Below are 27,395 nucleotides of genomic sequence, written 5' to 3' on the forward strand. Positions count from 1 at the left end.
CTTTTTAAATTTTATAAAATACATTATGAGACAATTACAAAATCAATGTCAATGAAAATATTAATGTATTGGTGATAAGAAAGAACACTGAAATATTTTAATTTGGCCATTATATTTACTTTAATATATAAAACTTGGAGAGGAAACATTAAGGTAGAATATCAAAGGAGTCCAAAGCGTTCCAGTCTCTTTCTTTTCCTAAAATAAAGACAATTCGTCAAATTAGCTTTAGAAAAAGAGGTTCACTAACATTTAAAAATACTTAGAGTCCTTGAGAATATGTCTATATTTTGAGATATACCACCTGAGGAAAAACACATAAAATATACACATTTTAATTATTTAAGATTATATAAAGCATTTAGATCTTCCCCCCAGTAGTTCCTTTTCCTTGTTAGCTCAGGTACAAATTCAAATAAAATACAGCTTTACAGTAAAGTGTCCTCAGCCAGGTCATTTAGTTACAACAGCTTTTCTGGTCCTTCTGGAAACATGTTATTATCAATGAAAACTCTATTAGTTTGCTGCTTAAGCTTTGAAAAGAAACACAGGAAGCAAATTTTTACAACAAAAGAATAAAGAAAAACACCAATTTTACTGTGGGATCCTAATCAAGCTTAACTCAGCCTATAATGTGGTAAAATTATGTTACCTAGAAACAACCCATGGGATTTATTGATTTGTAAAATAAGTCAAAGTATATAGTCAGTAATCTAAATATGATAATGAAATCTGTGAGTTGTTTATGTAGATTTCATGAGGCTCTCAGTCTTTCTAAATTTAATTACTACATGCAATGATTTATCCAAGCTATCTTAATCTTTATCATATTTATCAAGAAAGGGGCTTTTTACTTGGAATTGCATGGAAGTACACGCTGTGGTGTATCAACTAAAAAAGTTCAATGCATTTTAAATTCCTTTTCCATACAAGATTATACTTAATTGTTTAATTTTTACTGTAACTGGATATACATACCTTGTAGTAATTACATATTTATTTTACATTCTTTTGTGTTCATAAGGAAAGGTGGACCACCAATTTGTATTATTAAAAGAAACAGCTGAGGTAGATATAAAAGAAAAACTAGGAGTAGAAAGAAAAATAGAGCCTCCCTTAGAAAACTGAGATTTTAAAACCCTTGCTAGAGCAGTTAATTCCATTAATTCAGGGAAAAATAAGGCAAAATGGCAACCTAGAGACAAAATGACTTGTCAATTCATTAAAGATAGTAGGAATGACAGTTTAATGTCTTAAAAAGAATTAGTCTTCAAAGGAATTACAGGATGAGTGTTTCTAACAATGAAAAACTACTGAATTTTAAAAACGCACATTGTATAAATGTAGTCAAATTTCTATATTAAACTCTTGACTCTTCTTCTAGTATATATAAGTACGGTTAGAATCATGAGATACTGGCATAGGGTTTTACATTACACAGCAACTGAGTAGCCACTGTGCTTCATCTAACAGTCAAGTAATGAGTTACAGCTGTGGTTTGAAATATTTTAGGATGGTAAGAAATCAATAAATTCTCTAAATCTCTTTCATAATTCAGTAATCTTACTGCATGTATCTCCTAGATCAATCTTAAAAACCAATATATTTCCTCCAAAACTAGTAACAAATACATAATTGAACCCTATGTTCAAATGGGTTTTAATAAGATGGTATGTTAAGACTAGCAAAGCTCAGCTTCTTTGTTCTATAAAATTTCATTTAAAAATCTTTAAATATTGATTCTAATTCCTACAACCATGATGTAGCTATCCATCTGGTAAATTCTGAGGACATTAATTATTAAGTCTAACTAGTGTGCTTTCCTTCCACCTTCTACTATGCAATTTTTCTTCAGATGAAGTAAAATTCTTCTTCCCATTCAGTTTTTCAAAAATTCAAATAAAAGTTTGCATCAGTATGTAAATCCATGTAGAGTAAATACAGAGGAGACTTCATTTAGAAAGGGTATATTAGAAGCTTAACTTAAATCCATGGAATAAATTCTGCCTTTCCTTTGCTTGAGATGTGAACAGTGCTTAAAAAGGAAAGAGACTGAAACATGTATAGTTTATATCAGATTACCTCCAATCTCTAGTGAAAAAAGTAAGTTATAAAATTGTTTATAAATACCTTTTATAAATACCTTTTAAAAAGTTACATGTTACATATCACCATTTTGTAAGCCCAAAACAAAAGCTGTGTCTTTGTTTTCACTGAAAACTTAAATAGCTTTATTGCTACCATATTAGCAATTTAGTTTCTGATTTCAATACTGATTAACTTAAATACTGGTTAACAGTAAAGGAAATTTGATTATGCTTCAATTGTTACAACTGAATAAAACAAGACACTCATAAATATAATAGACTACAAATGCATATTAATCCATACTACTAATGCATATTAATTAAGCATAGAAAACTATTTTAAGAGGTGAATTTTAAAGAACTGGAATTTCATTGTTAAGTGTATAGTATCAGAGTAGGTCAAACTACTACTACTACCTGTTAAAAATCAAAAGGGATTTTCAAATTGTTCTATGATTGTGTGTGGTTTGAATATTTCCAGGTTTTAAAAAATCAATTAAAAATACAAACTCAGATCTTATATATGACATGTTTACACAAACTGGAAGATCATCAATGTATTAGTTTGGGTGTCAATGGAGAAAGATCAGGAGAGAGATTGAGAGAGATTGGGAGAGAGAACAGACATAGACCTTGGAGTAAACTTTTTTGTTTGGTCATTTCTGCATACATTCCAAATTCGTATGATAGTACAATTTAGGAAAGTATAGTTTGGTATGTAGCTGCTGGCTTAAATTCAGATTGGCCAGCCCAGGTCCACTTTCAGGAGAGTATTCAGATGAGTATAACACTACTGTGAATCAAGGCTTTTGTGATATGAAGAAGCCAAAACAAAAAACAATAAAAAATACACTGCAACCAGTGCTGATATAAGGCTGCAACTGTTACCTTTAACTTTGTTAAATTAGTTCCTAAAAACACTCTCTTGTTCTCAGACATTTTTATATAAAAAGTAGGTATTATAAATTAACATGACTTTTATGCAAACAGTGCTTTTAATATTTGTTCTAAAGTCATTAAAATATCTTTCATTTGTATATTAATTTACTTAGCAAAATTTCATAATTCAAAGGTAAATGTCCTATCCATTACAAATGATAAATTCTTAAACAAACAGAATTTGGATCATAGAGCTAAATTCAGAATATGTCCATTTTCAGAATAATATATTCATAGGGGGCTGATTCAAGCATAGAGCTAAAGCAAAACATATTTATTCTATACATTGAACCTGTGTTATAGAGACCATTTTTATACTTGAAAAAACACCTTTAACACAATTCTAAAAGCAAAATTTTTGTAACTATCACTACTGAAATCAGTAGTTATTCATAAAGCATTTGAGGTACATAGAAAACAGTAATAACCATTAATATCAATAATTTTTTTGTTCATAAATATTATAGCTTACCATGTCGGTATTGACTTCTTTGCCTAAGAATAAAAGATAATTCAGATATCAAATGATATTAAGTATTGTCAGATAATAGGTTCAATTTTAAAAACTGAAAGAAAAACATCAATATTTACACAAGCAATCTAAGCTGTTCCTATGGTAGCTACCATTACTGAACACCTACTACATGTGCTAAGTACTGTGAATATAACTCTACATGGATTATTTGTAACCTTTAAATCATCTCTACAAGACTGGCATTTTCCAAATTTTATAAATAAGATGACCATGTGATTTACTAATAAAATTGGTACATTTCTGAGAATAAAGGCAGAAGACATTATTAATAATTATGCTAGGAGGACAGGTATAAATCATGACTATTCTAGGAAAACGACAATACATGGCCACCTTACCAATGAGGAAACTGCCTCAGATAGACTAATTCAAAATGTATTCAACTAACATTTATTGAACAAATTTTGCACTATATATTAGTTAATGGGGATGGCACTCTGATTTTGCAGAACAGGTAACTGTCATATTTGCTTTCAAAGCTTTATCTCTTACTACTATATATACTACCTATGACTCATAAATAATCTAAATCTCTAAAGCTTTATGTTTTTAAAAACTTTTTCACATTCATATACCCTTTTATTTTAAAGGTATACTTATATATTTCCTATCCATTTCAACCATTAACTCCTATACTTAAAAAATGCTCGTAGAAGTTTGATATGCATTTTTATTTTCTACTAGTTTTGTTCTAGTTTGACATTATATATACAAAATTTAATACACCTCTAACTTACTTTGAAACATATTATGAGATAGGATTCTAAGTTTTTTTGGTCCAAATTAATAATGTAATGCGTGAATATGGTTCTGAATAATCCATTACCTGACCAATGATTTATAGCACTTGCTTTTTCACTCTCACAGGTTAAATCTGAGTCACTAATTTCATTCCACTGATCTCTGCTTAATCCCTTGTTATTAATATACTATCTTATTTACTGAAACTATATAATTATTACTTGGCCCCACCACTCCTTCTCTACTTGCTATTGTTGCCTGTTTATTTTTGCAGATTCAAGTTTGAATCAAGATAATTAAATTCCAAGAAAAAAACAAAAATTGAGAAAAAAGAATTCAGAGAGAAAAAGACAGTATGAGAACCAATGGTAAACACAGAAACTGCTAAGATTTTGGTTAACAACTGACATAACAATTCTATGTTTTGTGTTAAAATACTGAAACAAATTCTAGGTAATTTTAACAAGAAATTGCCTTGGGAGCTCTATGGGTAAAGTTAAATTTGTCTTATTCAGGGGTAGAGAGATGCTAACTAATTTTGTTAAAAAATATTAACAGTCAAGGATATATTTTAGGAGGACTTTCCAAGATGGTGGAGTAGGAGACCTTAGTTCTGTCTGGTCCAAGGAATTCAGCTAGATAGCTATCAGATCAGTCTGAACACATATGAACTCAACTGGATATCTAAGAAAAGAATTGCTGCAATTCTACAAATAGAAAAGCGATCACTTTCTGCAAGGTAGGATGTGCAGAGAAGTGAATCCGAGGTGATATATTGGAAGATAACTGCGGGGGCAGGGAATAAGCCGGCTACTGGAAAATGATATAGCAGTGGAGTGCAAAATCAAAACTTTTAGAAGTCTGCTCCAGTGAGGGACATCCCTGCCTGAAAGGCACTCATGTGGCAAAGGAGGGTGGAATACTAAGTGGGACAGTGTGGTCACAGGATTCCGGGGGTCACAGAAAGAATGGGGGTGGCGAAGTGTGGCAGAGTTCCCAGGCATCAGAGTGGGGAAGCCAGCTGCAATCATTGAGCCCAGGAGTGGGCTTTCAGCTTGGTGCTCCCATAAAGTGCAAACCATAGAACAGCTGGGCAACTACTCTCCAAGCAGGGGCAAGAAGCCCTTAACCTACAAAATTATATATATATATATAAGTTTTTCTATCTTTACAATTTTGGGTTGTAGTTTCCTCTAACAAACAGACCAAAATACACCCAGAATCTAGTGTATTGCTCTGTTCTCTTCACCTGTCTGATTATATTCTCTCTTTTTAAAGTCTTTTTTGATTTTCATCTTTACAGTTACATTCTATCTTTTTATTGTATTTAATTTTATTTTTGTACACATATAAGTTTTTCTTTCTTTACAATCTTGGGATATAGTTTCTAGCGAAATGACCAAAATACACACAGTATCCAGTATATTACTTTGTTCACCTAATTATATCCCCCCCCCTTTTTTTTTTTCAGTTTTGGGTCTCTTCTGATTTGTTTAGTGTATATTTCTCTAGGGTCGTTGTTGCTATTTTAGTATTTTGTTCTCACGTTCATCTATTCCACTCTGGAAGAATGACAAGACAGAAAATCTCACCTCAAAAAAGAGGACAAAAGGCAGTACTGACTGCCAGGGACCTAATCAGTATGGATATAAGTAAGATGTCAGAACTAGAGATCAAAATACCAGTTATAAAGATACTAGCTGGGCTTGAAAAAAAGCATAGAGGACACTAGAGAATCCCATTCTGAAGAAATAAAAGAACTAAAATCTAATCAGATCAAAATAAAAAGGCTAATAATGAGATGCAATAAAAAACAGAGGCTCTGCTAAGATAAATAAGGCAGAAGAGAGAAATAGTGATATAGAAGACAAAATGATGGAGAATAAAGAAGCTGAGAAAAAGAGAGATAAAAACTACTGGATCACGAGGGCAGTATTTGAGAGATATGTGATACCATAAAATGTAACAATATTAGAATAATTGGGATCCCAGAAGATGAGGAGAGGAGCAGAAGGTATATTGGAACAAATTATAATGGAAAACTTCCCTAATCTGGGGAAGGAAAACAGGCATTATAGTCCAGGAGTCACAGAGAACCTCCCTCAAAATCAATAAAAATAGGTCAACAGCTCAACATATAATGGTGAAACTTGCAAATCTCAGAGACAAAGAGAAAATCCTGAAAGCAGCTTGGGGCAAGAAGCCCTTAACCTACAAGGGTAGAAACATTAGACTGGCAGCAGATCTATTGACAGAGACCTGGCAGGCCAGGAAAGAATGACATAATACATTCAGGGTGTTAAATGAGAAAAATATGCAGCCAAGAATACTTTATTCAGCAAGGGCATCATTCAAAATAGGACAAATGGAAAACTTCCAGGACAAACAGAAACTAAAAGAATTTGTGATCACTAAACCAGCCCTTCAAAAAATATTAAAAGGGATCCTTTAAGTGAAGAGCCCAAAAGTGGCACAGACCAGAAAGGAACAGAGACAATACATAGAAACATTGACTTTACAGGTAATACAATGGCACTAAATTTGTATCTTTCAATAGTTACTCTGAATGTAATTGGGCTAAATGACCCAATCAAAAGACAAAGGGTACCAGATTGGATAAAAAAGTGAGACCCATCAATATGCTGTCTGCAAGAGACTCATTTTAGGCCCCAAGACACCTCCAGATTTAACGTGAGGGGCTGGAAAACCATTTATCATGCTAAGGGACATCAAAAGAAATCTGGGGTAGCAATCCTTACACCAGACAAAGTAGATTTTAAACCAAAGACTGTAGTAAGGGAATAAAAGGAACACTATATCATACTGAAAGGGTCTATCCAAAAAGAAGATCTAACAATTATAAATATTTATGCTCCTAACTTGGGAGCAGCCAATTATATAAACCAATTAACAAAATTACAGAAACACATTGATTATAATACATTAATAGGTGACGTTAACATCCCACTCACAGCAATGGGCAGATCATCTAAGCAAAAGATTAACAAGGAAACAAGGGCTTTGAATGACACATTGGACCAAATGGACTTCACAGATATATACAGAGAATTCCATCCTAAAGCAACAGAATACACATTCTTCTAGAGTGCATATGGAACATTCTCTAGAATAGATCACATACTGGGTCACAAATCAGGTCTTAACCAGACTGGGATTATTCCCTGCATATTTTCAGACCACAGTGCTTTGAAACATTAACTCAATCATAAGAGGAAATTCGGAAGGAACTCAAATACATGGAGGCTAAAGAGCATCCTAATAAAGAATGAATGGGTCAGTCAGGAAATTAAAGCATTTTAAAAATTCATGGAAACAAATGAAAATGAAAACACAACTGTTCAAAACCTTTGGGATACAGCAAAGGTGGTCCTAAAAGGGAAGTACTTAGCAATACAAGCCTTTCTCAAGAAATAGAAAGCTCTCAAATACACAAGCTCACCTTATACCTAAAAGAGCTGGCGAAAGAAGAGCAAATGAAGTCTAACCCAGCAGGAGAAGAGAAATAATAAATATTAGAGCAGAGATCAATGAAATAGAAACCAAAAGAACAGTAGAACAGAACAATGAAACTAGGAGCTGGTTCTTTGAAATAATTAATTAAGATTGATTAACCCCTAGTCTGACTTATCAAAAAGAAAAGAGAAAGGACCCAAATAAATAAAATCATGAAAGAGGAGAGATCACAACCAACACCAAAGAAATACAAACAATTATAAGAACATATTATGAGCAACTATATGCCAACAAATTAGGCAATCTGGAAGAAATGGATGCATTCCCAGAGAGTTATAAACTACCAAAACTGAACCAGGAAGAAATAGAAAACCTGAACAGACCCATGACTAGCAAGGAAATTGAAGCAGTAATCAAATATCTCCCAAAAAACAAGAGTTCAGGGCTGGATGGCTTCCCAGGGGAATTTAAAGAATTAATACCTATTCTTCTGAAGCTTTTTCAAAAAATAGAAATGGAAGGAAATTTTCCAAACTCTTTCTGTGAGGCCAGCATTACCTTGATCCCAAAACCAGACCCCACCAAAAAGGAGAATTACAAACCAATATTCCTGATGAACATGGATGGAAAAATTGTCAACAAGATACTAGCCAAAAGGATCCAAACAGTACATTAAAAGAATTACTGAGCATGAACAAGTGGGATTTATTCCTGGGCTGTAAGGGTGGTTCCATATCTGCAAATCAAATACAAAATACACTACATTAATAAAAGAAAGGACAAGAACCATATGATCCTCTCAATAGATGCAGAAAAAGCATTTGACAAAGTACAGCATCCTTTCTTGATTAAAACTCTTCACAGTTTAGGGATAGAGGAAACATACCTCAATAACATAACAACCATCTCTGAAACGCCCACAGCGAATATCATCCTCAAAGGGGAAAAACTGAGAGCTTTTCCTCTAAGGTCAGGAACATGGCAGGGATGTCCACTATCATCACTGCTATTCCACATAGTACTAGAAGTCCTAGCCTCAGCAATCAGACAACAAAAAGAAATAAAAAGCATCCAAATCAGCAAAGAAGAAGTCAAACTCTCACTCTCTGCAGATGATGATACTCTATGTGGAAAACCCAAAAGACTCTACCCCCAAATTGTTAGAACTCACAACACAGGAATTTAGCAATGTGGCAGGATATAAAATCAATGCACAGAAATCAGTTGCATTTCTATACACTTAACGAGACAGAAGAAAACAAAATTAAGGAGTTGATCCCATTTACAATTGTGCCCCAAACCATAAGATACCTAGGAATAAACCTAACCAAAGAAGCAAAGGATCTGTACTGAGAAAACTGTAGAACACTCATGAAAGAAACTGAGGAAGACACAAAGAAATGGAAAAATGTTCCATGCTCATAGATTAGAAGAACAAATATTGTTAAAATGTCCATGCTACCTAGAGCAATCTATACACTCAATACAATCCCTTCGAAAATACCATCAACTTTTTTCACAGAGCTGGAACAAATAATCCTAAAATTTGTATAGAAACAGAAAATACCCCAAATAGCCAAAGGAATGTTGCAAAAGAAAACCAAAGCTGGTGGCATCACAATTCTGGACGTCAAGCTGTATTACCCATTAGCTAACAATATCATATTGTCAAGGAGATGAACAAAACTATATCCCCAATTCTGTTAAAGGACTGGAGGTAGAGAGAAGACATGCTGCCATATGGTTTCAATCTTCTATACAAAACAGGCTGACAATTTAAATCTAGGGTGGTACAGACTCTCTTCTAAAATATTATTTTCCCTTCTCTCCCCATCAAAACACTGATCACCCATATTTAATACAAAGATCTCCCAGCCTCACTGGGTTTCCAAAATCCTGGTAGCCAGGATTACCCTTTAAGAAGGAAATTGAAATATTCTTCCCTTGGGAATAGGACCAGCCCAAAGAAAATATCTGAAATCTGGCCTGGTTCCCCAAAGAAGCAGTCCTCAGATAACCATTTAAGGAAGCCTTCAATAAACAAGCCCTACCCAACTATCTATTTAACGTCTCTTATTCTTAGTGTAAATAGGCAGTCAAGGATCAGAAGACATCTGAGGAAAGCAACTAACATAAAAGACTGAACTGAAAAATTGAAAGAGCAACTTGGAAGGAACAAAGGGATATGAAACCTTCAAAAGAACTCACATTGCCTACTGAGAAAGAAGCACACTCATATATTATTAATGGAAGTGCAAAATGGTACAACCCCTATTGATAAGAGTTTGGCTATATCTAACAAAATTTTAAATCTATTTATCCTTTGACCCAGAGTTCCTATTTCAAGGATCCATCCTGAATATACATCTCTACCAGTAAGAAACAACATATTCACAGTTATTCATTGAGGCATCATTTATAATAACAAAGACCAGAACAACACACATAACCATATTAGGGTACTAGTTGAATAAACTGTAAAATATCCATATAATATTATGCAGCCATAAAAAAGAGTGAGGAAGCTCTCTATGTACTGATTTGGAATGATCTCCAAGATACACTGTTAAATGAAAAAAAAAAAACAAGATGCAACAACACAAGCTATCTCAAGAAACAAGAAAAAGCTCAAATAAACAACCTAATCTTATACCTAACAGAGCTAGAAAAACAAACAAAAAACAAACAAACAGAGCCCAGAGCTAGTAGAAGGAAGGAAATAATATTAGAACAGAAATAAATAAAACTGGGGTCCCTGGGTGGCTCAGTTGGTTAAGTGTTGACTTGTGATTTTGGTTCAGGTCATGATCTCATGGGTTGTGAGATCAAGCTCCACGGTGGCAGGCTCCACGCCCAGTGGGGAGTCTGCTTGAGAGTCTCTCCCTTTGCCCCCGCCTTGCATGTGCATGCTTTCTCTCTAAAATAAATAAATAAATACTTTTTAAAAAAAGAAATAAATGAAACAAGACTAAAAAAATAGAAAAGATCAATGAAACCAGAAGTTGGTTCTTTCAAAAGACAAAATTGATAAACCTTTAGCCTGACTCATCAAGAAAAAAGAAAGAGAACTCAAATAAAGAAAATCAGAAATGAAGGAGAAGTAACAACAGACACCACAGAAATAAAGGATTGTAAGAGAATACTACAGAAAATTGCCAACAAATTGGACAATCTGAAATAAATGGATGAATTCCTAGAAACAGAGAATCTTCCAAAACTGAAACAGGAAGAAATAGGAAATTTGAACAGATTTAATACAAGAAATGAAATTGAATTGGTAAAAAACAAAAACAAAAACAAAAACAAAACCTCTACACAAACAAAAATCCAGGACCAGATGGCTTCACAGGTGAATTCCACTAAAGAGTTAATACCTACTCTTCTCAAACTATTCCAAAAATATAGGAGGAAGAAAAACTTCCAAATTCATTCTACAAGGCCAGCATTACCTTAATACCAAGACCAGATAAAGTGAATATGAAAAACGAACACTACAGGCTGATATCTCTGATGAACATAGATGCAAAAATCCCCAACAAAATACTAGCAAACTAAATTCAACAATACATTAAAAAAAATCATTCACCATAATCAAATTAGATTTATTCCAGGGATGCAAAGGTGGTTCAATATTCACAAATCAATAAATGTGATATGTCACATTAAAGGAAAGGATAAAAACCATATGATCATCTAAATAGATGCAGAAAAAACATTTGACAAAATACAATATCCATTCATGATAAAAACCCTCAATAAAGTGGGTTTAGAGGGAACATACCTCAACATAATAAAGGTCATATATGAAAAACCCACAGCTAACATCATACTCAATGGGGAAAAACTGAAAGCATTTCCTCTAAGATCAAAAACAAAATATGAATGTCCACTCTCACAACTTTTATTCAACTTAGTACTGGAAGTTGTAGCTGCAGCAATCACAAGAAAAAGAAATGAAAAGAATCCATATTGATAGTGAATAAATAAAACAGTTATTATTTGCAGATGACATGATATTATACATAGAAAATCCTAACGACCATCAAGAAACTATTAGAACTAATCAATGAATTCAATAAATTCACAGGATACAAAATTAATATACAGAATTTTGTTGCATTTCTATACACTAATAATGAAGTAGCAGAAAGAGAAATTAAGAAAACAATCCCATCTGCAACTGCACCAAAAAGAAAAAAATATCTAGGAGTAACTTAACCAAGCCAGGACTTTGAAAACTATAACACATTAATGAAAGAAATTAGAGATGACACAAATTGAACAATAATCGACACTCATAGATTGGAAGAATATTGTTAAAATGTTCACACTACCCAAAGCAATCTATAGTCAATGCAATGCCCATCAAAATACCAACATTTTTCACGGAATTAGTACAAATAACACTAATATTTGTATGGAACCACAAAAGACCCTGAATACCCAAAGCAATCTTGAGAAAGAGCAAAACTGAAGGTATCACAATCCCAGATTTCAAGATATACTACAAAGCTGTAGTAATCAAAACAATATAGTACTGTAATAAAAACAGACACATAGATCAAAGGAACAGAATAGAGAGCCCAGAAATAAATACATAAATATATGGTCAATATTAGTCTATGACAAAGGAGGCAAGAATACACAATGGAGAAAAGGCAATCTCTTCAATAAATGGTGTTGGGAAAACTGGACAGCTACATACAAAAGAATGAAACCGGACCATTTTCTTAAACCACACAGGGAAATAAACTCAAAATGGATCTAAATGTGAGACCTGAAGCCATAAAACTCCTAGAAGAAAACACAAGCATTAGTAGTCTCTTCGACATAGGCCTTTGCAACATTTTCTAGATATGTCTCCTCAGGCAAGGGAAACAAGAGCAAGAATAAACTATTGGGACTACACCAAAATGAAAAGCTTTTGCATAGCAAAAGAAACTATCAACAAATGAAAAGGCAATTTACTAAATGGGAGAAGATACTTACAAATGATATATCTGATAAAAGGTTAATATCAAAAAATACAAAGAACTTTTATAACTTAATATCAAAAATACAAATAATCCAATTGAAATGGGCAGAGGACCTAAATAGATATTTTTCCAAAGAAGACATACAGATGGCCAATAGACACATGAAAAGATGCTCAATATCACTAATCATCAGGGAAATGCAAATCAGGACCACAATGACATTATTACCTTATACCTGTCAGAATGACTTGAATCAAAAAGACAAGCAGTAAGTGTTGGTGAGGAACCCTTGTATGCCATCAGTGGGAATGTAAATTGGTGGAGCCACTGTAGAAAACAGTATGGAGGTTCCTCAAAAAATTAAAAATTGAAGTACCATATAATCTAGTAATTCCACTATTAAGTATTTACCCAAAGAAAACAAAAAGACTAATTCAAAAAGAAATATACATCCCTATGTTTACTGTAGCATTATTTACAATAGCCAAGGACGCAAGCAACCCAAGTATCCACTGATAGATGAATGGATAATGAAGATGTGGTATACACACACACACACACACACACACACACACACTGGAATATTACTCAGCCATAAAAAAATGAGATCTTACTATTTATGACAATGTGGATGAACCTAGAGAGTATTATACTAGGTGAAATAAGTAAAATAAAGACAGACAAATACCATATGATTTTACTTATATGAGGAATCTAAAAAACAAAACAAATGGACAAAAAACCAAACAAATAACAACAAAAACACTCTTTTAAAGACAGAGAACAAACTAGTGGTTGCCAGAGGGGAGCTGGGTAGGGGGATGGGTGAAATGGATAAAGGGGATTAAGAGGTATGAACTTCCAGTTATAAGTCATGGAGACGAAAAATACAGCATACAAAATATAGTCAAAATTATTATAATAACATCGTATTGGTAACAGCTGATAACTACCCTTACCATGGTAAGCAATGAATTATTGAGTCAATAAGTTGTACAATGGGGTATCTGGGTGGTTCCAGTCAGTTAAGTGTCTCACTCTTGATCTCAGTTCAGGTCTTTAGATCAGGGTCATGAGTTCAAGCCCCACATTTGGCTCCACACTGGGCATATATTTTATGTTAATTATACTTCAATAAAAAAAAGCAAGGTACAGAACAGTGAATAAAACATGCTACCTTTTATCTCAGAGAATAGAGATAAATTACATATATGTATCTATACTGAACGTATAGATGCCTTCGGCTCAGGTCATGATCCTAGGGTCCTGGGATTGAGTCCCTCATCGGGCTCCCTGCTTGGCAGGAGGCCTGCTTCTCCCTCTTCCACTCCCCCCGCTTGTGTTTCTGCTCTTGCTATCTCTCTCTCTGTCAAATAAATAAATAAAATCTTTAAAAAAATTAAATACAAGTAAACCCTGAAAATGAAAACAAACTGAAGCAAAAAAACAAATCAAAACAAAAAAAAACCATAACCTATATTACAAAACCATTAGTAAGAGGCTTATCAAACATTCTTAGAATACGGACTTCGAGATATAGCTAAAACATGTGAAAAAAAATCTTAAATTTCCATCAGTACTTTCACAGTTAGCAATTAACTTTGCTATCGAATTTTAAAAGCTGTTTTACATATATTGTAAAATAAAATAAAATAACATTTTAATGTCATAAGAACCCAGATTGTTAGGATAAGAAAAACAATTTTAAGTATAAAAACAAAGCAGAAAAGGAAAAAACCTGAAATATTTTAGTTGAGTTAGAAATATATATTTGAATTCAGTTTTTTAAAAAATGGCATGTGTGGTGCATGTATATGTGTGTGTGTATCTCCATCCATCCTAGCTGCAGGCACTGAGAAAGCCCAGGATTATTAATACCATCCCAAGAAAGAGTGAGTACACCTAAAATACCTGCCATTGATTTCTATATGCTATTCTGACAAAAAGGAGCCAGGAAAAATGGCTGATTTTCAGGGACAAGGAAAGTACAAGATGAGCCTGGGGCATCATATAAGTGAAAAGACAGTGATATGCTCAAAGACTATAAAAGGATAAGTCAAAAGGACACAAAATCAGCTTGAAAGAACTCTTAATGGACAGATTTGGAACAATTTTAGTGTTAAAAGAGTATATGTAGTTGACTGTAAGATACTGAATTAATAAACATTCAAGAATCCATAGTAACAGTCAAAAGGAAAGGAAAAAAAATCTTTTGCCACCATAGGCGAGGACTATCACATCACTTACACAGTGAAAATTGGTAAATGTTCAAGAATTAGACATTCAACCTTTTTTTTACTCTAGTTGATGAGGGAGAGCTCTACTTCATAGAAGAAACAAGTGAGCTCATAAATATAAAAAGAACAATCCAATTAGAAATTGCCATTCTGTAACCGCCAGTGTAATAACTGACTTAGGAATATTTGCACAATTAGCAGGGCACCTGGGTGGCTCAGTTGGTTGAGCGTCAGGCTCCTGATGTTGGATCAGGCCGTGATCTCAAGGTCGTGGGATCGAGCCCCAGGTTGGACTCTGAACTCAGTCCAAGTCTTACTTGAAATTCTCTCTCACACTCCCTCTGCCCCTCCCCCCACTCATGGGCTCTCTCTAAAAATAAATAAATAAATAAATAAGTAAGTAAGTAAGTAAATAAATTCTTAAAAAAAAAAAGGGAATATTTGCACAATACCAAAGTATGTTCCCACAGATTACTTGCTAATTGCAAAGGGAAAGCACATCTTTACAATGAAGAGGTCAAGTAGTCACCACCTTCACCAAATGATCAAACTTAGCATCATGGATAGTGGAACAACCTGATATTACACCCTTCCATTATTATGTAAGATGAAATACCCAGTTATCACCTATGAAGTATTCTTGCCAAAATGATTTAACCTGAATCTAAATACAAATTGAGTTTAGAAATACAAAGCATAGCACAAGTAAAAAAACCAAGAGAAAACAATCAGACAAATCCTTCTTCAAGACAACTTTCTTGGTCTCTTCAAAAGGACAGAGCTATTTAAAAAAATGAGAGAAGTGTTCAATATGAAATGAGACTAATAGATACAACAGCCAAATGCAATGATTAAATCTGGTTGTATTTGAATTTTATTTATTTTTAAAAGATATATTCATCTATTTGAGAGAGAGCATGTATGATCAGAGACAGGGGCAGAGGGAGAGAATCTTCAAGCAGACTCCCTGCTGAGCATGGAGCCGGATGTAGGACTTGTTCCCATGACCCATGAGATCATGACCTGAGCCGAAATAAAAAACCAGATGCTCAACCGACTGAGCCACCCAGGTACCCCTGTATTTGAATTAAAAAAAAAAACAAAAAAACAGCTCTAGAAGATATTTTTGGACTGGGAAAATCTGAGTATGGATGGATATTGGGTGATTTAAGGGATTAAAAATTTCTTACATATGATACTTGTTGGGGTTAATTAGAGCAATAAGTCATCCATAATACCTGGCTTGTTAAAATGTAACACAGAGGCCATTGGGGGCAATGGAAGGTTTCAGAGAAGGGTGTGGGTCTTTGGAATGCCAAGGCCTGCTGATCACTTTGCTGTGGGAATGCTGCAGGGAGTTGCCTTCCCTGAAGCTTTCTTAGCCCAAACAGCCGCCCTGTGATCTAAGAGATGTATGCATTGTCCCTTAGGCTATGTTTAGCAGATTAGCATATCATATCTTTCCCATAAACAGATCGTCCTAGTTCCAGTAAGACCTCTTGTCACACATCACGTGCTTGAGAAACAGTGATAAGGCTTTGTGATTATCCTGAAGGACCAATAAAAGCAGAGAGCAAAGAAGGGGTAAGGATCTTTGTCTCTGAGCATTGACCCCCTTGCCTTCTCCTCTCTTTCACAGAAAAGTCTGCAGTAATCTTTCATCCGTCAGTACAGGATTGGTGGCCATTCCCAGCAGACACTAGTTTTATTTTTGAAGAAGAATATTTCTATGAAATGCATTCTTTCAGGAGATATATCCTGAAGTACTTAGAGGTCAAATGTCATGATGATTACATCTTTCAAATAGTTCAGAAAAAAATACAAATGTGAATAAATATGGCAAATGTTAACTGTAAATCTAGAAGGTGAGTATGGGTAATCACAGTACTGTTCTTTCAGCTTTTCTGTATGTTTAAAAATGTTCATAATAAATTATTTGAAAAAATACAGAATATGAGCAGTTGATATTAATGGATTAGCACAAATGTTTTTAAAAGTTGGAAAATGAAGTTGAGGAAATTTAGAAAATAGAGCATAAAGGCAAAGAGATAGAAATTATTCATATATATGTATATATATATACATGTATATGTAGGTGTGTGCATATCTATCTATATATACATAAATCTAAGAAGAGTTTCATAAAACAAATTTAAGAGAACACACACAGGAAGAAACCAACTAAAAAATAACACAAGAAAATATCTCAGAACTAAAGAACATAAATTTAAAATTAAAAAGGCTCATGGAGTGCTCAGCACAGTGATAAAATCAAATCCTCACCAAGACACATTATCATGAAATTCCAGAATAGTTAGGATAAAAAGGTCCTACAAGTTTCAAGAGAGAATGAACTAGTCAGATTAAAACAAAAAAAAATCAAATGGCTTTATACAGCACTACCAGAAGCTAAGACAAAAAAGAGTAGTGCCTTTAAAGTTCTCTAAGAAATTTCTTCCACACTAGAATTTTATATCCTGCTGAGTATAAGCAATCAGATATAAGTGATTTCAGGCACTCGAGGTCTCCAAAACTCGAATTCTCATGTACCATTTCTTTTTTTAAAAAAAAGATTTTATTTATTTATTTGAGAGAAAGAGTGAAAGAGAGCATGAGAGGGGAGAGGGCCAGAGGGAGAAGCAGACTCCCCGCTGAGCAGGAAGCCCGATGTGGGGACTTGATCCCGGACTCCAGGATCATAACCTGAGCCGAAGGCAGTCGCTTAACCAACTGAGCCACCCTGGTGCCCCTTCATGTACCATTTCTCAAGAAAGTACTGGAGCATGTGCCTCACTAAAATAAGGTAAAAAACAGAAAAGAGAGACACTGGTATTCAGGAGACTGGATTCAACTCAAGAGAGATGTAAAATGAATCCCCAGATGATGGTAGATCCCTGTATGGCTGTGTATGAGGCAGGAGAATGACCAATTCAGAGTAGAGCAGGTCAGAAGCCTCCAGTGAAGTCACTTTAAGAAAACAAAAATGATAGACTACATAATGTGTGTAAATGTACGCAGATGCAATTTAGACAACTGGGCAGGTTTTGTGGATAAGCGAATGACAGATGTAAAACCCCCAAAGGAAAAAACCACATAGAGAATATATTCATATTTGATCTTGGAATACGAAAAGGTTCTTTACAAAAACCTGTTATTCATTAAAGTTAAATTCTACAAGTAATAATATTTGCTCTATATAGCAAAAAAAAAAAAAAAACTATAGAAAAGTATACGGGAGAAAATTAAACCCACCTAAAATTCTATTACTTAGAGAAAATACTCATTCATTAAACAAATAATTATTCAACGCTTACTCTATGTCCTGCCCTATTTTAGTATCTGGGATTCAGCAATGACTAAAATAAATTCTTGTTTTCATAAAGTTTACATTTTAGTGAGTAGAGACAAACAAACCATTAAACATAGATTAGGTCAGTGGTAAAAAGGAAAAAAAGTAGGATAAGTAGGACAGAGTAATAAATAAAAAGGGAGGGATGGGCTACGTTTTATAGAGTGACTAGGGAAGTCATTGCTGATAAAAGAATATTCCAGAAGAAAGTTTAGTGGAGTCAATAAACAATGTAAATACCTGGAGAAAGAGCATTCTAGGGAAAAAAAGAAAAAGCAACTGGAAAGACCCTGAGAAGAAGATCATGACTGACACTTTAAAGGAACATCCAAGGAGCCAGTGTGGCTAGAGGAATGAAACATGGAATCAGATATAGAATGTTAAAACCAGAGAGAAATGGAAGTTGGGGGATGGGAGGCATTCATAATGTAAAACTTTGTAGGGCATAGTAAGGACTCTGGATTTTACTCTGACAAAGCCGTTGGAAATTATACATAGAGAAATGAATTAATTGGTGTAGTTAAAGGATTGCTCTGGCTCCTATGTGGAGAAGAGATTATAAGGAAGCAAAACTGGAATTAAGAGATCAGTTAATCAGTTTTGTTTTTTTTTAAAAATAATTCCAGTTAGCTAACATACAGTGTTACATTAGTTTCAGGTATACAAGTAATTCAACAATTCCATATATCACCCAGTGCTCATCACAACAAGTGCACTCCTTAATCCCCATCAACTATTTAAACCCATCCTCATGGCCTCCTGCCCTCTGGTAACCATCAGAGGTTACCATAATTAAGAGTCTGTTTCTTGTCTTTTTTTCCCTTTGCTTGTTTTTTTCTTAAATTCCACATGAGTGAAATCATATGGTATTTGTCTTTCTTTGACTGACTTATTTTGCCTAGCATTATACTCTCTAGCTCCATCCATGTCTTTGCAAATGGAAAGATTTCATTCTTCTTTAAGGCTGAGTAATATTCCATTGTATATACACACCACTTCTTTAGCCGTTCATCAACTGATGGATACCTGGGCTGCTTCCTTATCTTGGCTATTGTAAATAATAATGCTATAAACATAGGGGTGCATGTATCCCTTTGAATTAGTGTTTTTGTATTCTTTGGGTAAATACCTAGTAGTGGAATTATTGGATTATATGGTATTTCTATTTTTTGAGGAACCACCATACTATTTTCCACAGTGGCTGCACCAGTTTGCATTCCCAAACAGTGTGGGAATGTTCCTTTTTCTCCATATCCTTACCAACACCTATTGTTTCTTGTGTTGATTTCAGCCATTCTGACAAGTGTCAGGTGAAATCTCATGGTTGTTTTTACATTTCCCTGATGGTAAGTGATGATGAATATCTTTTCATTTGTCAGTTGGCCATCTGTATGTCTTCTTTGGAGAGTGTCTATTAATGTATTCTGCCCATTTTTTATGGGATTATTGGGGGTTTTTTGGTGTTGGGTCATATAAGTTCTTTATATATTTTGGATACTAACTTCTTATAGGATATGTCTTCTCCCATACAGTAGGTTCTCTTTTAGGTTTGTTGTTTCCTTTGCTGTGCAGAAAGATTTTTACTGTGTTGTAGTCTAAACAGTTTATTTTTGCTTTTGTTTCCCTTGCCTCAGGAGACATACCTAGAAAGATGTTGTTATAGCTGATGTCAGACAAATTACAGCCTGTTTCTAGGACTTTTACGGTTTCAGGTCTCACATTTAGGTCCTTAATCCACTGTAAGTTTATTTTTGTGTGTGGTGTAACAAAATGGTCCAGTTTCATTCTTTTGCATGTAGCTGTCCAGTTTTCCCAACACCATTTGTTGGAGACTGTCTTTTTCCCATTGGATAGTCTTGCCTCCTTGTCAAAGATTAATTGACCATGTAATCATGGGTTTCTTTCTGGGCTTCATATTCTGTTCCATTAACCTATGTGACTATTTTTGTGCAATTACCATTTTGATTACTACAGCTTTGTAATATAACCTGAAGTCCAGAATTGTGATTGCCTCCAGCTTTGCTTTTCTTTTTCAAGATTGTTTTGGCTATTCGGGGAGTTCTGTGGTTCCATACAAATTTTAGAATTGTTTGTTCTAGTTCTGTGAAAAATGCCGTTGGTATTTTGATAGGGATTGTATTAAATGTGTGCATTGCTTTGGGTATAGAATAGACATTTTAACAATATTTGTTCTTCCAATCCATGAGCATGGAATGTCTTTCCATTTCTTTGTGCCATCTTCAGTTTCTTTCATCAATGCTTTATAGTCTTCAATTGGTTAGGTTTATTCCTAGGTATCTTATTATTTTTGGTGCAACTATAAATGTGATTGTTTTCTTAATTTCTCTTTCTGCTGCTTCATTATTGGTGCATAGAAACGTAACAGATGGGGCACCTGGGTGGCTCAGTCAACTGAGTGTCTGACTCTTGGCTTTGGCTCAGGTCATGATCTCAGGGTTGTGAGACTGAGCCCAGTGTTGAGTCTGCTTGAGATTCTTTCCCCCTCTGCTCCTGCCCTTGTCCATGCTCTAAAAATAAATAAATAGAAATCTTAAGAGAAAATGCAACAGATTTCTATACATTGATTTTGTATCCTGTGACTTTACTGAATTTGTTTTTCAGCTCTAGTAGTTTTTTTTGGTGGTCTTTTGGTTTTCTATATATAGTATTATGTCATCTGCATAGTTAAAATTTTACTTCTTCTTTAACAACCTGGATGGCTTTTATTTCTTTTTGTTGTCTGATTGCTGTGGCTAGGACTTCTAGTACTATGTTGAATAAAAGTGGTGAGAATGGACATCCTTATCTTGTTCCTGACATTAGGGGAAAAGCTGTTTTTCCCCATTAAGGATGATGTTAGCAGTAAGTTTTTCATATATGGCCTTATATTGAGGTATATTTCCTCTAAACCTACTTTATTGAGGGTTTTTATCATGAATGGATGTTGTACTTTGTCAAATGCATCTACTGAAATGATCATATGGTTCTTATCCTTTCTCTTATTGATGTGATGTATCACACGGATTGATTTGAGAATACTGAACCACCCTTACCACCCCGGAATAAATCCCATTTGATCCTGGTGAATGATTTTTTTAATGTATCATTGGATCTGGTTTGCTAGCATTTTGTTGAGGATTTTTACATCAATATTCATCAGGGATACTGGCCTGTAGTTTTTTTGTGTGTGTGTAGTGTCTTTATCTGGTTTGGTATCAGGTAATGCTGGCCTCAAAGAATGAATTTGGAAGTTATCTTCCCTTTTCTATTTTTTTTTCAATAGCTTGAGAAGAATAAATATTAACTCTTCCTTAAATGTTTGGTAGAATTTGCCCATGAAGTCATCTGGTGCTGGACTTTACGTGTGTTGGGAGTTTTTCAGTACTGATTCATTTTCTTTGCTGGTTATGTCTGTTCAAATTTTCTATTTTTGCCTGTTTCAGTTTTTCATAGTTTATATGTTTCTAGAAATTTATCCATTTCTTCTAGGTTGTCCAGTTTGTTGGCATATAGTTTTTCATAATATTCTCTTATATTTGTTATTTAGGCATTATTTCCCCTCTCTCATTTGTGATTTTATTTATTTGGGTCCTTTCTCTTCTTTTCTTGATAAGTCTGGGTAGAACTGACCAATTTTATTGAATTTTTCAAAGAATCAGCCAGTGGTTTCATTGATCTGTTCTATTGTTTTTGTAGTTTCTATGTCATTTATTTCTGCTCTAATCTTTATTATTTCCTTCCTCCTGCTGGTTTGGGTTCTGTTTTTTTCTTTTCCTGGCTCCTTTAGGTGGAAGGTTAGGTTGTTTGAGATTTTTCTTGCTTTTAGGTTTATATTGATATAAACTTCCCTCTTAGAACCACTTTTGCTGCATCCCAGTGGTTTTGGCCCATTGTGTTTTCATTTTCATTTGTTTCCATGTACTTTTTTTTCCTGGTTGACCCATTCACTGTTTAGTAGAATATTATTTAACCTCCATGTATTTGAGGTCTTCCCATATTTTGGTTGTAGTTGACTTCTAGTTTCAGTGTTGTGGTCAGAAAAGATGTGTGATATGACTTCGAACTTCTTGAATTTGTTGAGGCTTGTTTTGTGGGCTAATATGAGATCTATTCTGGAGAATATTCCATGTACACTTGGAAAATAATGTAAATTCTGCTGTTTTAGGATGGAATGTTCTGAATCTATTTGTTAAATCCATCTGTTCCTGTATGTCATTCAAAGCCATTCTTTCCTTGTTGATTTTCTGTTTAGACGATCTCTCCATTGATGTAAGTGGGGTGTTAAAATCCCCTACAATTATTGCATTATTATCGATTAGTTCCTTTATATTTGTTATTATTTTTTGTATTTGGGTGCTCTTATAGGAAGCTTTTTTAATAACCTTGGTGAAAGATCACAGCAGCTCTTAAGACTTTAGTGTAATTCCTTCTAGTCTTTTCCTGTGCATTTTTAGTGTATGTATAATTAATGTAATTGGGATTAAAATATGTGTACAGTTCAGTACCATGCTTATATGTAAAGTTAAAATCTTTCATGTAATTTAAAATTCTCATAAAAGATAACAATTCTGTATCTAACAAATATTTTTCTTGGTTTCTTATATTCTTAAATTTATTTAAGTGTTAAATGATATATAGAAACTCTGAATAAAAAATTTGAGAAAATTATAACAATTGAAATAATCAAAAATAAAGAAATGTTTAAATAAATCATCTTTATATGCTGAAATACTGTGCAGCTATTAAAAACAATACCTAAAAATTATTTTTAACATATGAAATAATGCTTATATAATGGAAAGTACAAAAAACAATAAGATTATATATACCAAATATTCTCATCTATATAAAATATATATCTAAAACACTGGAAGGAAATATATACAAATATTATTTCTGGATGGTGAGATTATGGGTATTTTTCTGTTGTATTTTGCATTCTTCAAATTTTCTATAGTGAATTGGAATTAATTTTATGATTTAAAAAAGTTTTATATTGTCAAAAATTAAGAAACACATAGAATTGACAGATATAAATTCAAACGTCTTATATGATACTAATCAGCTGTTTCTCAGATTAAATTCTCTCTTAAATATCCATTTTCTCACTTTGAAAATGAGGATAATAGTTTCATCCTCAAAGAATGACTCTGAAGATTATATATGTGAGTGCTCTCAACTCAGCATAATTCCTAACATATTCAATGCTTGATAAATGTTTAAACAAATAGGAAAATCTGATGGTCTGAGAATTCATATTTCAAGTAAAATGCAAACTCTCTCATGAAGACCTGATTTAAAACAAGTGAAAAATGTCATTTTTTCTTTCACTCTGTTAACTCTTATCTGCAATCCAATTCAAACTGAAGAAAAATAGATCACTCTAAAATTAATATAAAAGGCAAACCAAATTTCTACCTTCCCTCTTTGGGGCATCTGTCTGCCTAAAGTCCTCCCTAATATTGGAAAGAAATTTTCAAATTTTGCTGCAAAAAACTCTCTTCCTAAAGTTGAATGTAAATGCTGAAGAGGAATTATTTAAACACTCATTTGTTCAAGCAGATGCTGACTGAAAAGAGATTAAAGCTCAATTTCCCACAGCTGATGAGAGCTTGGAAATTCATATATGGTACTGACTCAATTTAACAGATAATTATCAACTGATCATAGATTGGGATGGAAACATTTTTAACATAATAAATATGTAAAATTTTTTAAAATTATTTTTTAATTTTTTAAAAAAGATTTTATTTATTTATTTGACAGAGAGAGACACAGCGAGAGAAAGAACACAAGCAGGGGGAGTGGGAGAGGGAGAAGCAGACTTCCCGTGGAGCAGGGATTCCGATGTGGGGCTCGATCCCAGGACCCTGGGATCATGACCTGAGCCGAAGGCAGACACTTAACGACTGAGCCACCCAGGCGCCCCAATATATAAAATTTTAACAGTGGCCAAGGATTCAAGGTAACTGTAGACATTGAAGACAAAAGATAAGAATTTCCTTTCACTAGAGGAATCTAAAATTACCTTATCTGCTATAGATTTTTTCCCATAATGATGAGTTTCAGATTTTGTTATGAGTGGGCAGGCAGGGGAGTTATGAATGTCACTCTTGTGCCAACTCCGTAATCATTGCTATATACTTTACTCATTCAGCCCCTAACTGAGGTAAATGTCATTTTCATGCTTTTAAAATAAAATAATAAAGTTCAAAATATTTCTCTAAGCAGCTTCATACAAATGGAAACCTGAGACACCATGTACTTGCAACTAAACCATTGGCTTTTTAGGAAATACAACTGCAGGTGTCCCTAGCTTCAAAAGACTAAAACTCCAGATTTAGAGGACAAATAAATTATGAAATTACTGCATTACACAGTGTATCTTACTCTTATCAAACACTATCAAATTTTCTTTTAGGTGGAAACTTCACTCCTGAGTTTAAGTATTTATTTGTAAATCTTACTTATTGGTGGTAGAGTTTTAATAACCTCATCCTTCTCTTTTGGATAGAAAAGTGACAGAGATACATAAGTATAGATTTCAGTAGCAATAAATGAAAAAAAAATTTATAGTGCTTTGATGTATATGATCTTGTTTCACCTGAATAATCCGATCAGACTCTTTTCCCCATTTTTAAGTGAGAACCTAAGGTTCAAAGAGGATAAATGACTTTCTGAAGGTCACCAAACTAGGAAGTACCAGAGCCATAATTTGAACACAGGTCTTTTTTCACTCTAAACAGTGTATTTGGTATAAAAAAATCATCTCTTCTTTGCCACATTTTCTCTCAAGGTAGGTTGCATAAATTTAAGGATTAAAGGCCAAAGTACACTGATGTTAATAACTGCACAATCATTTAAAAAACCATTCCTTATTTTCAAATATCTTTTCCCAAAAGCGACTTTAAAAAACAAGTTTTGTCCTCAGCATGGCCAAGATGACTCACTAGGAAATGGTTTTTGCATTTCATATTAAGGAATCCAGTTAGGTAATCTTTTCCCATTCTGTATTAACAACTTTAATATATTCAGAGATGACTAAAAGAAATAAATATTTTATCTTTATAGAAAGTACAATTGTAACCATAATTCTGTAAACAACTCTGTAGAATGTCAACATGGTGAAAGAGAAATGAACCAAGAGTAAAGAGATTTGCCAGGGACAAACCTTGGGTTAGTTACTTAATCATGTTGTACTTCATCTGCAAAACAGTAATGATCTATAGTATTTCTGTGAGAATTACATAAATATGTATATAATGGCAATGTGTAAGGCATCAAGCACTATATAAGACAACAGAATTAACTGATTTGCTCATGTGTTTCCTAATGCAGATAGCTATCATTATTCAATCAAATATATAGTTAAACTTATTTTAAGCTATAGAAGAGTTACTAAAAATTGTACATAAATCAAAGAAAGCAAATTTTGAACACTCTTTTCAACTCCCACCTATTATTTATAAATTAAAAATTTTTACATATTAAGAATGACTATAAAATTCTAAGTTTACTTTCTACAAATCATATATATAACCAGTCTCATTACTTACCATCTGAAGTGTATCTTTACAGGCAATGTGTCATCTCTTTTTCCAATACAGAATAACAATTTGAGTTAATCTAATGTTTACAATGTAAAAGCATTCAAATACTTACTGACTCTAAAGGTGATGAGTGATTAACTATTAACTCTCAAAGAACTAAAATATAATGAATGAGATATACTTAATACAATTAAAAAACTTAATCTTCCTTAAATGATAAACACTTCTCTTCAAGATCTTCCCCTGCTCTAAGAATTTTCATTATGTATATAAATTATTGTACAGTATTTTAATAATAATTCAGCTATCTAAGGCTAGTGGTTAGAAAATTAATTTATAAATGTGTTTTACGTAAGTTAATACATGCAATCATTTTATTTTCCATATTTTTCATATTATTTTAGATTAATTTTATCGGCCTATATAATCTCCTACAATAATTAAAATTAAACCTAGTAACATATTTAGTATTAACGTTTTTATATCTTTCAAGGAAAACTGTGCAATAGAATATATAGTTATATAAGGTTTACAGCTATCTTGCTCAACTTTTGATTTTCCATTTATAAATGCTTCCTCTATAGTTTATACTTCCAATTTTTCTTATACTTGAGATCCTTAAAAAGCCTATTTCACAGTATCTCCTAACACCTATCCTGTGAAACCATACTATTTCCTTCCTTCCTCATCTCCCAATTGTTAGTTTCTTTCTCTTCAGTTTCTCTCATCATCTTCTTAAGAGATAATTAACAAAGAATCCTTTTTATTTAAGGTATTTGAACAAGGAAAAGGAAAGAAAATACATGTTGCCAAGATGTGCAGGAAAACTGAATCTTCCCTTCCCTATTGACTAAATTCAAACAAAAATTTGGGGTCATGAAAAAAAGATAGCAAAAGTTGAACACTGAAGTAGGAGTTTTTCATGGTTGACCAAAAAAGGATAATTCTGATACCTATTACTCATAGATAGTGTTTATGTCCTATACATGTTTACCTTAATAGCATATTTATAAGCACTCATGCAATACTTTTAATAGTGACAGTACATACCAGTTGACATATTGAATCCAAAGCTTTAAGGAAAAAATAAAAAAGAAAAGCTCTATGAGAAATTTCTAACTATGCAACTATCATATAGAAAATATTTCAGATTTTGCATTTTTTAAAAAAGACTTTTTAGAAGAGAAAAGCAGGAATTACCAAGAATTTCCTGGTAATTTTCTGAATTCTTCATTTGTAATTATACCAAACTTCTTAACTCTCATATTAAGCCTCTGAAAATGAATAAAATATTTTATAAGCTTAAGAAACTGTAGTAACATTGGAAATAAAACATAACTAAAGATTACAACATACCTAGTAATAATTCTCAGGAAAAAACAACAGATAAAGTAATTAAGAACAATTTTTAGAACCTCAGATATCCATATAATCTGTGGAGAATAAATAGTAAAGAAAGATAAGATTTTGGGCGCCTGGGTGGCTCAGTCATTAAGCGTCTGCCTTC

General features: G+C 33.3%; 1 long non-coding RNA gene across 1 annotated transcript; it reads right to left on the reverse strand.

The window, feature by feature from the left end:
• Positions 1-95: 95 nt before the first annotated feature.
• On the reverse strand, positions 96-27,395 carry LOC145720789 (uncharacterized). Its single transcript, XR_014143996.1, has 3 exons — positions 27,089-27,395; positions 3,499-3,521; positions 96-198 (listed from the first exon to the last, which is right to left on the reverse strand). It is a non-coding gene; the product is annotated as an uncharacterized LOC145720789 (long non-coding RNA).

This window comes from Leptonychotes weddellii, chromosome 3 (genome assembly GCF_054177405.1).
Source record: "Leptonychotes weddellii isolate Sample4059 chromosome 3, ASM5417740v2, whole genome shotgun sequence".
NCBI classification, from domain to species: Eukaryota; Metazoa; Chordata; class Mammalia; order Carnivora; family Phocidae; genus Leptonychotes; species Leptonychotes weddellii.